The sequence below is a fragment of the Rhinoderma darwinii genome (genome assembly GCF_050947455.1).
Source record: "Rhinoderma darwinii isolate aRhiDar2 chromosome 2 unlocalized genomic scaffold, aRhiDar2.hap1 SUPER_2_unloc_34, whole genome shotgun sequence".
In the NCBI taxonomy this organism is placed as follows: domain Eukaryota; kingdom Metazoa; phylum Chordata; class Amphibia; order Anura; family Rhinodermatidae; genus Rhinoderma; species Rhinoderma darwinii.
In genome coordinates this window covers 5255-17732 of record NW_027461701.1, presented here as the reverse complement: position 1 = coordinate 17732, position 12478 = coordinate 5255, and the positions used below count along the sequence as shown (strand labels likewise).

Sequence of the window (12478 nt, the reverse complement as noted above, 5' to 3'; positions counted from 1 at the left end):
ATTTTTAATAAAAATTATTTTATTGTGCAAACACCATAAGACATAAAAAAAAACTATAAACATTTGGTATCGCCGTAATCGTATCGCCATGCTGAATAAAGTGAATATGTTGTTTATAGCGCACGGTAAACGCTGTAAAAAAAATAGAATAAAAAACAATAGAAGAATTGCTGCTTTTTAGTCTCCACGCCTCTTAAAAATAGAACAAAAACTGTATTCTAGTAGTGCTGTATATCCCTCCGCCTTATTCTAGCACTGTACTGAAACGAGTTACGGAGAAACTCTCTAGGTGGCCTGAGGTACCGCTAATCGTAATGGGGGATTTTAATGCAGTGATGTCTGAAGGGTTGGATAGGTTTCATAGGGGAGGAGGGGGGCAAAGAGGAGACCTGACTGCCTTTGGAAGATTAAATGAGGAATTGGGTCTGCGGGATATTCCGAGAGATAAACTTCCAGGGGTGAGGCAGTACTCGTGTGCATCATCCACATTTCAGTCACTTTCGCGAATAGACTTGGTAGCATGCTCAGCTTCAGCAGTGCCGTACATAGCGCAAATTGAATACCTACAGAGGGCGTTGTCAGACCACTCTCCGATGGCGGTGACGATGGAAGTGGGTGTAAGGCATACCAGGAACCCCGGGAATTGGAAGCTGAATGCGTTTTGGCTAAGATTGATGGATGGCGGGGAAATACGGAACCTGGTTAAAGAATATTTAAATTTTAATACTGAGTCAGTGCTGCGAGGGGTGTTATGGGATGCCATGAAAGCATGGTTGAGGGGAGTATTCATTCAACATATTAAACGAATTAAAACTAAATCTAGGCAATTGGGAGAAAGTTTAGAGGTTCGGGTGACAGAAACAGAAGGGAGACATGTAGAAGAGGGGTCCGAGGAGACACTTAGACATTGGGTGGAGGCACAGACGTTGTTAAACTAACTAACAATGGTGGATAATAAACGATTATTCCTTAAACAGAAATATTATGAAGAAGGGGAAACGGCGGGGAGAATACTCGCTAGGATGGCAAAGCCGCATGGGAGTAATAATTTCATTCATGGCCTTAGGGGGGAGGGGGGGAGGGTGGAGACACACACACGTGGCAAATCTTGCAAATATTTCAGCGGTTTTATACTGACCTATATACATCCAAAGTGCATTACGACACACAGCAATTGGACGAGTACCTGGGAAACATTAATTTGCCTACCTTGGGCCGGGAGGACTGTGAAAGCTTGGAGGCACCTATTTCACTGGAGGAGTTGGAACAGGCGATAAGGGATATGGCAAATGAGAAAGCTCCGGGTCCAGATGGGTTACCGGGGGAAATCTATAAGGAATATGGGACGGAACTAGCGCCAGAATACTTGAGTACTTTGCAGGATAGTTTTGACAGAGGTAAAATACCAGACTCCCTATATGAGGCTACGATAGTGGTTCTCCCAAAAGAGGGGAAAGACAGTCAATTACCGGAGTCCTACAGACCAATATCCTTGTTGACATCGGATGTCAAGATTTTGGCAAAGATATTGGTGCTGCGGCTGAACAGGGTGGTAAAGCATGTTGTGCATGAAGACCAATCGGGGTTCATGCCCTCCAAATCGACGGCTGTCAACCTCAGGCGGCTGTTTTTAAAACTTCAGGCGACACCGGATGATCAAGGAGGAAGGGCGGTGCTAACGTTAGACGCCGCAAAAGCGTTTGACTGCGTAGAATGGGGGTACCTATGGCGAGTAATAGAAAAGATGGGATTCGGCCCTAACTTCGTGAAGTGGGTACAGTTGTTGTATGTGGCCCCTACAGCCCGCATACGGGTGAATAGTGCAATGTCCGAGAAATTTTCACTGGCCCGGGGTACGCGCCAGGGGTGCCCACTGTCACCATTGCTATTCGCCTTGGCGGTAGAGCCACTGGCGTGCCTCATAAGACAGGAGGAGCATATAAGAGGCTTGCAATATGGGGAAATGGAGGAAAAAATTTCACTATATGCAGACGATATTTTAATATATATGACGGACACTGAGAATACACTGAAGGTAATAATGGATACGATCACAAGGTTTGGGGAGTTCTCAGGATTAAATATTAACTGGACCAAGTCTGCTCTGATGCCACTTGACACGGTGAATATGGTAGATACTGGAGTGGGACCCCGGATTCCGATAGTCTCTGAATTTACGTACCTAGGGGTTAAGGTGACGGCTAGGGTCCAAGACTATATGTCTTTGAATGTTTCACCACTGCTGCTCAAGGTGAAACATAAGGTGGATGCCTGGAACAGGCTCCCGCTCTCTGCTCTGCGGAGGACTAATCTAATCAAGATGATCCTTATGCCTCAAGTTTTATATATTCTTCATAACTCCCCAGTATGGATACCTAAGCACTGGTTCAGACGATTGCACAATCTCTTTCGGGATCTGGTCTGGAAAAAATGGGTTCCAAGGATTAAATTGGAGAAATTGCAATTGCCTAAAGATGAAGGGGGGGGGGGGTAGCGCTGCCAAATGCCTGGATATATTACCTGGCTGCCCAGAGCCAACAATTTAAGGGGTGGGAGGACACAGAGACCTGGGGCTCCAGTGCACGTTTATTGTCATATTTGGGGGGAGGACTCAACCCACTAGAGGGTCTGGAAGCGCATACCTTTAAGAGATTGGCGAGTGCTAAACCAACGTTACTCCTGATACATAAAATATGGTGGCAGTGCAAACAGATCCTGGGAGTGGGAATGTGTACCAAATATACTCCCCTATGGCATAATCCGGTCTTGTGGGAATTATACCAATTAGAGGGCATGCAAAAATGGGAATCGGCAGGGGTTAGGCGATTACAACACCTGTATGATGATAACGGGCTGAGATCATTTCAGCAGTTGAAAGACCTATTTCCACTGGAGCACAATATGTTTTACCAATATTTGCAGATCCATCATGCCCTACAGGCGCAGGCGCATGTGGTGGACCTGACGGTCTGTGCTCTTGGGGTCCTAGAGTATGTGGGACGGGCTGACACGACCAAAGGCCTGATCTCAATGGCGTACAGGAGCTTACTGTCCAAACACTTGGGAAACCCAATGGTGCTGGTAAAAGCGAAATGGGAACAGGATGTCGGTCCATTGACCGAGGAGGAGTGGGAGATATTAGCGTCCACATGTCACTTATCGCTCAGTCTGGCGCAAAGGAGATCACAACTCTTCCTGATACACAGAGTGTACCGCACCCCGTGGGTATTAAAACAGATGGGTATTAGAGCGGATGCTAAATGTCGTAGGTGCACGGAGGAGAAGGCGGACATATTGCATATGTTTTGGTCATGTGAGGCCCTGAGGACCCTATGGGGGGAAATATTGGACCTGATAAAGCAGGTGTATGGTTGGGAATTGGCGGCAGACCCTAAAGTTATGTTGTTGGGAGCGGTGGGAGAATTGGAGAGTGACAGAATGGCAAGCCTGGCAATTGCCAAGATATTATATCAAACGAGGAAATGCATTGCTAAACACTGGCTGGACGCGGAGCCACCAAGGATGAGGGAAATTGTAGGAATGTTGAACTATAATATCCTGATGGAGCATAAGATATTTTCTAAAAGGGGCACGGAAAAAAAATTTGAGAAACAATGGAGCAGATGGATGGCCTGTCCTGAGGTGCTGACACCTGAACTGAGCAGACTAAGGGCGAGAGTCGTCTGAGGAACTGGAGGTGATAGAGTCTGGAGTAAAGAAGGGGTGGTGGGGAAACTTGATAAGAGACATGTGCTCTGACCAGGAATGGTACTAGAAACAAACGGCGGAGATATAGTGGGGGGCTGTGCGGGGAGGGGGGAAAGGGGGGAAAGGGGGGAAGTTGGGGATTTCCTGATATGCTGTCACTATTGTATACGATGTTGGAAAATTGTAATGTGAATGTTAATGTGTTATTTCATTTCTGTGTTCGTATCAATAAAATTGGATTGTTTTAAAAAAAAAAAAAAAAAAAATAGAGCAAAAACTGATCAAAAAGTCACATGCACCCCATGAAAACTACAATGAATTCCTCAAGGGGTCTAGTTTCCAAAATAGTGTCACTTTTGGGGGGTTTCCACTGTTTTGGCACCACAAGACCTCTTCAAACTGGACATGGTGCCTAATAAAAAGGAGGCCTCATAATCCTCTAGGTGGTTCTTTGCTTCGGAGGCCGGTGCTTCAGTCCATTACCACACTAGGACCACATCTGTGATATTTCTCAAAACTGGAGAATCTGGGCAATAGGTATTGAGTAATGTTTCTCGGGGTAAAACCTTCTGTTTTACAGAAAAGAAAAAGGAATAAAAACAATTATCTTACAAAAAAACTGAAATATGTAAATTTCACCTCTACTTTGCTTTAAATTCTTGTGAAACACCTAAAAGGTTAATAAACTTTCTGAATGCTGTTTTGAATATTTTGAGGGGCCTAGTTTCTAAAATGGGGTGTTTTATAGGGGTTTCTAATATATAGGCCCCCCCAAAGCCACTTCAGAACTAAACTGGTAACTTAAAAAAAAAAAAAAAGAGGCTTTTTCTTATACCACACCCCAATGTACTGTATGGCCGTGTCCAGGATGCGTTATGAGGCAATACTTCGCTTCTTACATTATACTGATAATGAGCAGCGCCCACCCCGAGATGACCCCAGTTTTGACCGTTTGTATAAACGGAGACCCCTATTAGACCATTTTAGTGCCCGGTTTTCCAAAGCATACACCCCCGAGAATTGTATTTCTATTGATGAGTCCCTGGTCCATTTTAAAGGGAGGCTTCAATTCCACCAGTACCTGCCGTGTAAGAGGGCAAGGTATGGCGTGAAGATGTATAAGTTGTGCGAGAGTGCATCAGGGTATACTTACAAGGACAGCAGTATTCAGCCCTTAGAATGCCCCCCCTTACTGGGAGTTAACGCAAAAATTGGGTGGGATTTGGTGCACCCACTGCTGGACCAGGTTTACCACCTCTAACTGGATAATTTTTATACCAGCGTCCTACTCTTCAAGTGCCTCGCTTCCAGAAGTACTGTGGCATGCGGCACTGCTAGAAGAAATCGGAGAGGCCTCCTGTGAAGGATTTGCCTGACACAGCTTCTGTGTCAATGCCCGTGGTTAATAAGCCTGCATCTGTGTCTAGGTCTGCTAGAGTGACTCGATCTGCTACCACTCAGGCTGGTAGGCTGAGGAGTGGGAGAGCCTATCGCAGCCTGGCCAGACGGTTCTAGCTCCCGCCCTTGGTCTACTTATAACTTCATTTGATGCTTGTCCTTTGCCTGTGATTCTCTTGTTTCCTGGCTCTGCTGTTTCTGCTGTTACCATTGACCTCTGCTTCATATTGACCCTGGCTTGACTGACTATTCTCCTGCTCTGCATTTGTTAACACGTACACTCCTGGTTTGACTCGGCTCATCCACTACTCTGTTGCTCACGGTTTTGCCGTGGACAACTGCCCCACTTCCCTTTGCTTTTGTGTACCCTTGTCTTGTTTGTCTGTCGTGCACATATTGAGCATATGGACCGTCGCCCATTTGTACACCGTCGCCTAGGACGGGCTGTGAAAGTAGGCAGGGTCTGAGTGGCGGATAGATTAGGGCTCACCTGTCTGTCTCCCTATCCTGACATTACACCTCCCTAAGACACTGCTTGGGCAAACAAGAAGGGGTGGAAGCAGGGCACATTCTAGCAGCAACATATTGTGTGTTAAGTACAAGGACAAGAGAGATGTCGTTGTATTGACAACAATACATGGCCATACCAGTGCCCATGTACCTGTACGAGGTACCAGTACAGAGAACCCCAAACCAGACTGCATCCTGGACTACAATAGGTGCATGGGAGGGGTGGACTTGTCAGATCAAGTCCTGAAGCCCTACAGCGCCATGCGGTGTGGTATAAGAAGCTGGCCGTGCACATCATTCAGATTGCATTGTTTAATGCGTACCTACTACATCGATGTAAAGGCCAGATGGGAACTTTCCTGGAATTTCAAGAGGTGGTTATCAAGAACCTAATCTTTAGGGACCATGAAGGGGGGCACCAAGTACTTCTGGAAGCAAGGCAACACACATCGTACCAGGGCAATACTTTCCAGGAGGAGTTCCCCAAACTGGCAAGAAGGGAAAAAGTCAAAAGAAGTGCAAAGTATGCTATAAGAGGGGGATAGGGTAAGACACAATATATCAATATGACACGTGTCCCGAAAAACCAGGGCTCTGTATGAAAGTGTTTTAAAATGTATCATACATCCCTTGATTTTCAATCTACCCCAGTTTTACTTACCATGATGCACTCCGCACAGCTTATCCCCCTCATCTTTACACTCTGGGCCCTGCTGTCTGCCCAGGCAGCTGTTAACATCCACATGTAGGGTATTGCTGTACCCGTGAGAACCCACATTACTGTTTATGGGATGTATGTCTCCGGTGGCGCATGCTGGGCACAATATATCGGACACTGAAATGGCATATATGTATAGAAAATTGCAAATCTCACTCTGCACTATCTGCTGCGCATTATCTTTTAAACAATACCTGTGGGGTCAAAATGCTCACTACACCTCTAGATGAATGCCTTAAGGGGTGTAGTTTTTAAAACGGGGTCACTTCTCGGGGGTTTCAACTGTACTGGTACCTCAGGGGCTTCTGCATACATGACTTAGTACCAGAAAATCCCCAGTAGGCCAAATGGTGGTCCTTTCCTTCTTAGCCCTCCCATGGGCCCAGTTTATCACACATTTTTTTTAATTCACAGCCCATTTCAAATAAATTCTGAGAATAAACTGTGGGGTCTAAATGGTCACAACACCCATAAATGAATTCCTTGAGGGGTTTAGTTTCCAAAATGGGGTCACTTCTGGTGGGTTTCCATTGCTTTGATACCTCTGGGGCTCTGCAAATTCGACATGGCACCCGAAAACCAATCCAGCAAAATCTGGACTCCAAAGAACACATAGCGCTTCTTTCCTTCTGAGACCTCCCATGGGCCCAAACGGCAGTTTATCACCACAAATGGGATATTACCGCACTCAGGACAAATTGGGCAACAAAATGGGGCATTTTCCATGCGAAAATAAGAAATTTTGATCAAAAATGACATCTTATTGGAAAACATTTCATCTTTTTAATTTCACAGCCCAATTCAAAGACGCTCTGTGAAAAAACTGTGGGGTCAAAATGGTAACAACAACCATAAATGAATTCCTTGAGGGGTGCAGTTTCCAAAATGGGGTCACTTTTGAGGGATTCCTACTTTTTTGGCACCTAAACACCTCTTCAAACCTGGCATGCTGCCTAAAATATATTCTAATAAAAATGAGGCCCCAAAATGCACTAGGTGCTTCTTTGCTTCTGGGGCTTGTGTTTTAGTCCAAGAGCACACTAGAGCCACATGTGGGACATTTCTAAAAACGGCAGAATCTGTAAAATACATATTTAGTAGTGTTTCTCTGGTAAAACCTGTGTTACAGAAAAAAATAGAATAAAATTAAATTCAGCAAGAAAAATGAAATTTGCAAATTTCACCTCCACTTTGCTTTAATTCCTGTGAAATGCCTAAAGGGTTAAAAAAAACTTTCTAAATGCTGTTTTGAATACTTTGAGGGGTCTAGTTTTTAAAACGGGAAGTTTTGTGGGTGTTTCTAATACATAGGTGCCTCAAAGCCACTTCAGAACTGAACAGGTACCTTAAAAAATAGGCTTTTGAAATTTTCTTAAAAATATGAGAAATTGCTGTTTATGTTCAAAAAATCATGCCAATCTAAAGTAGAATTATGGGAAATGTGAACTAGTAAATATTTTGGTTGGTATAACCATCTGTTTTACAAGCAGATGCATTTTTTACTTTAGAAAAATTCTATTTTTTCTACATTTTCTCTAAATTTTGCAATTTTTCATTAATAAACACTGAACATATCAACAACATTTTACAGCTAACATAAAGCCCAATGTCTCACGAGAAAACATTCTCAGAATCGCTTGGATAGGTTTAAGCATTTCGACATTATTACCACATAAAGTTAAATATGTCAGATTTGAAAAATGGGCTCTGAGCCCTAAGTCCCGAACTAGGCTGCGTCCTTAAGTGGTTAAGCAACTATCAAATATATCAATGTTTTACATCTCCTAGCACTCTTTGTCCTAAAGTATATAATCCAGTACATATGGCGGCACGTTCCATACACTCTGTATTGTGTAAGTTGCAGCCGCGCACATAACAATTACCAGTCACACTTATGGATTGATGTTAATGATTTATTTAAGGTTTTTGTGGATCAAAATATATAATGGTAAAGATGACGGTAATACAAGATCCAGCAAAAACTACGGAATATGTCACAGTATATACTGTAGTATCAGTTAGGGGTGGAAAATCTGGATTCGACAGACACAAGAAGAGATGACATATTGTCCTGTTCTGAACCTGGTCTTCTGGGTGATATTGATGCCCTGGTGACCACATTGATGTCTCTTCAGTGACAGATGTTGTAGAAATGTTAAGTCTCGCCATTGGAATTCTTGTAAGATGGCGGATTCTGCCCTTGGTTGTTATTGGTGTTGATGTTCTGTTGATATCTGCTGACTTGTTCTGGGGGGAGAAGCACACAACCCTATTAAATATTGATCATTCAGGCTGCTTGATAAATATAGAGAGGGGACACATCCAGAGGAACTTACCTTTCTATCAGCATTGATGGTGGCTCCTCCGGTGACAGGGAGCGCTATTCTCGCCAGATGTACTGCGGAATTGATGTTTATGCTGCAAGACAAATATTTGCTATTAATGTTCTATAATGTGTGTTTCTTAGCAGACACAAAATCTAGAAGACTTTTTAAGGTGATTTGAGGTAAATAAATTTCTTAATTGATCCTTGGCGTCACACTACAAACCTTGAAGATGGTTGATGCAAGCAGTGGGTCTGACCTAGAGCTGTGCTCGGTATTGGTTCAGAGTGCACAAGACCTATAGGAGGTGCACGAATAGGGTCCCAACCCAATCGTATGTAGAGAAGTATTCGGCACACAGACAAATATGATTCAAAACTTCTTTTGTTTTATTTGTATTGTATTCAAATGCCATGGGCGGAGTGCAACGTTTCGGTCCTAGAAGACCTTCGTCAGGCACTGGAACCCTGTTGGCGTGGATGTATCCTGCTGATGAGCACTGCTGTTCATATCGCGGCTTACCGCGCCAAAAACTAGCGGTAAGCCGCGATATGAACAGCAGTGCTCATCAGCAGGATACATCCACGCCAACAGGGTTCCAGTGCCTGACGAAGGTCTTCTAGGACCGAAACGTTGCACTCCGCCCATGGCATTTGAATACAATACAAATAAAACGAAAGAAGTTTTGAATCATATTTGTCTGTGTGCCGAATACTAGAGCTGTGCTCTTCAGCATGTTACCGGAACTTTCTAATATTCCGATGTTTTATGCCCCGGAGATTGTAACTGTTCCTTAGGAGTCCTGCAAGATGCCAAGTAATGTCTTCCATCAATAGCAATGTTTCTTGTATCCATCATTTTTGCTTAGAAGCTAATGCATCATAAAATCCAGTTGTTCCATCCATTCAGATGACCGGTTCCTTTAGGAAACTCATTGTACTATACTACATACATGCTTACAGTTGGGGAAGTTGTTCCCCAAAGCCCACAACCTTCATTCAGAAATGAAAACGTGTCTAAATACAAGGAGTTGGAATTTTAAGATTGAAAATACTTATTTACACTTTAGTTAAATTAGTTGATAAAATAAATTACAGATACAGAGGAAAACCTAAGAGATGGAAGAACATTTTCACCGCAAACATAATAGACAACTACAAAGCTCTTACCTGTAAGGACATGAACAGATGCAGCTACTTTTTTTGTCCTTTCCTCCTAATGCCCGTTACATAGATTTTACGATCAAAGCGTCCACCAGCCAAGGGGATGCTGGAATGAGAAATATATTTATGTAAGACATATAATAATGTTAGCAGGTAACCACACTTTGCTTAGTTTCACATCCTATAATCCTCCAGTACTGTCACCAAGGTGTACAGCCACCTGCCCCAAAGTGTGAGCTCTGGCTATAAGGACCATGTAGTAATGACGGCTACTGAAAGTATCATACCAACAACATGGAGGAAAACATGACTTACTCATCTGAACCGGGCCTGATCTTTACTTCAAAGATGCCAAAAACAGGTCGGTGGTCTGAGGTCTTCAAAACAGGGCAAGAGTCGTATCTCAGGACTCGCACATCTCCCTCACATTGGCTTTTAAACAACACCCTGTCCTGTAGAGGTCATGAAAATAACAAATATCATTAGTGAAATCATATTATAATAGATTATTAAACTGCAAAACAACATAGACCTAAATGTTGGGCCTACTTTATTTATATTGCAGAATATTGAGACTTTATTGCATTTTAGGTTTGACTTGGTCACACAGATTTCATTAAATAAGTATCCTTGACCCATACTGGGCAACGACATATTACACTGGGAAACTGTGATGACAAACTCACTACATAAAAGTAAAATTAACTGAAAGCTTTGTTCATAAGAAATTACTCTTCCAGCTATAAAAATAACAATTCATTACATTGGGGGAGGGGATTCATTATATAATGGGTGCTCTGGCCCATGGATTCTATTGTCTCTCAAGCTCTGTAGACCTGGAAATAAGATATCTTACCGTATATGATGGAATTCTCTGCTTTGCTGATGTATCATAGGTGTCTGTGCCAATGTCAAACTTATATGTAGGAAGGAAATCAATGGTGTGCTCCTTGAACCCTAGAAATATGGACCCTTAAGTTGAAAGAAAAAAAAGTAGTCAGTATTAAAAAAAAAAAGGAGCAATTGATAATTTTAGCACTATATAAGAATTTGGGGAACATATCAACCATCATGTCAGTGATTTGTATTAATCTGTGGAAGTGGTTGTGGTATTAAAGGGGTTTTCCAACTTCTAACAACTAATGACATACTCACCAGATAGGTCATCAGTACATGATCTGTGGTGGTCCGACACCCGGACCCTGCACTAATCAGCTGGTCCGGTGCCTTTGAGCACCGGACGTACATGCCGGATGCAGTTGGCGCCGGCCACGGAATTGCAGCCGAGCTGCAGTACTGCAACTCTGCTCCTATTCAAGTGAATAGGAGGCAGACCTGCAGTTATGCATCATGGCAGCTATGCTATGTAAGGAGCCAACTGCTACCGGCTCCGTACATAGCATTGTGTGGCATAACATCCGGTGCCCGCAGGCCACTGGAGCAGCTTAACGGTGCAGCGTCCAGGTGTCGGACCCGCACCGATGATATACTGATGACCTATCCGGTGGATAGGTGATCAGTTGTCAGAAGGTGGAGAACCCCTTTAATGAAGGTTGAGGAGTGATAGAGATCTGTCTACTAGTAAATATACCATTGTTCTTGGCTTCATTCAGATGGTCGTGTTTGAGGAGACTGGACATATCTTTTCCTTCGATCTTCTGCAGAAGAGATTCCACATTTTTTCTGTCCTCTTTAAGTTGAAAATTGAGGTCTCCAAACCAAAACACCCGATCAAAGCGGCTGGTGACGTCCACTGTAGAATAAAAATAAATAAAAAAATTATAGCACATGACTGCATTAGACTCAACGGAGACAAATAGAGAGATAAAAGGATCCATAGGTTCAACCACATAAGTAATACTCACAGGCATTGGAGTTGATTCTTTCCGGAATAATTTGAGGCAGACGGAGACCCTCAGTAATGGTTTTATAGTCCTGGATCCTCTTGTTGACTGCCCCAACTGCCAACAAAAAAATACATATTAGCAGTGGCGGATGATCATATGGGCGGCCCCAATCGCATATTATTTTCAAAAAAACACATTGCAGCGCGCCACCGCCGCTAATGGAGAGGAGGGGTGGGTGTGAGGGATTATACGGCCGCACCGTCCGCCCTGCTGCCTCTCAGAGGGGGAGGCGGCGCAACTGAAACCAGCCGCCGCCACCCCCTCCTGCACTAATTCTACCTGCGTGTATCTGTATTACTGGCCACTCACAACATAGAATGAGATTGATAGATTAGAAAAAGTTTGATCAAACTGGAACAAACCTTTTATTTTTACCAAAACATAAGTACAGATCTCTTGATATCATCCCATATATTTCAGTTAATTATCAAATAGCAGCAATTTTATACAAAGTAAAACTGTACATGGTCATATATTAACCCCTTCCCTCTTTGGGCACTTTTGACCTTCCTGACAGAGCCTCATTTTTCAAATCTGACATGTTTCACTTTATGTGGTAATAACTCCGCAATGCTTTTACCTATCCAAGTGATTCTGAGATTGTTTTCTCGTGACACATTGGACTTTATGTTACTGGCAAAATTTGCCCGATACATTCAGTATTTAATTGTGAAAAACACCAAAATTTAGCGAAAAATTGCAAAAATTAGCATTTTTCTCAATTTAAATGTATCTGCTTGTAAGACAGGC

General features: G+C 43.2%; 1 long non-coding RNA gene across 1 annotated transcript; it reads right to left on the bottom strand.

The window, feature by feature from the left end:
• Nucleotides 1-8233: 8233 nt before the first annotated feature.
• LOC142677629 (uncharacterized) lies at nucleotides 8234-8746 on the bottom strand. Its single transcript, XR_012852603.1, has 2 exons — nucleotides 8671-8746; nucleotides 8234-8581 (listed from the first exon to the last, which is right to left on the bottom strand). It is a non-coding gene; the product is annotated as an uncharacterized LOC142677629 (long non-coding RNA).
• Nucleotides 8747-12478: the final 3732 nt, after the last annotated feature.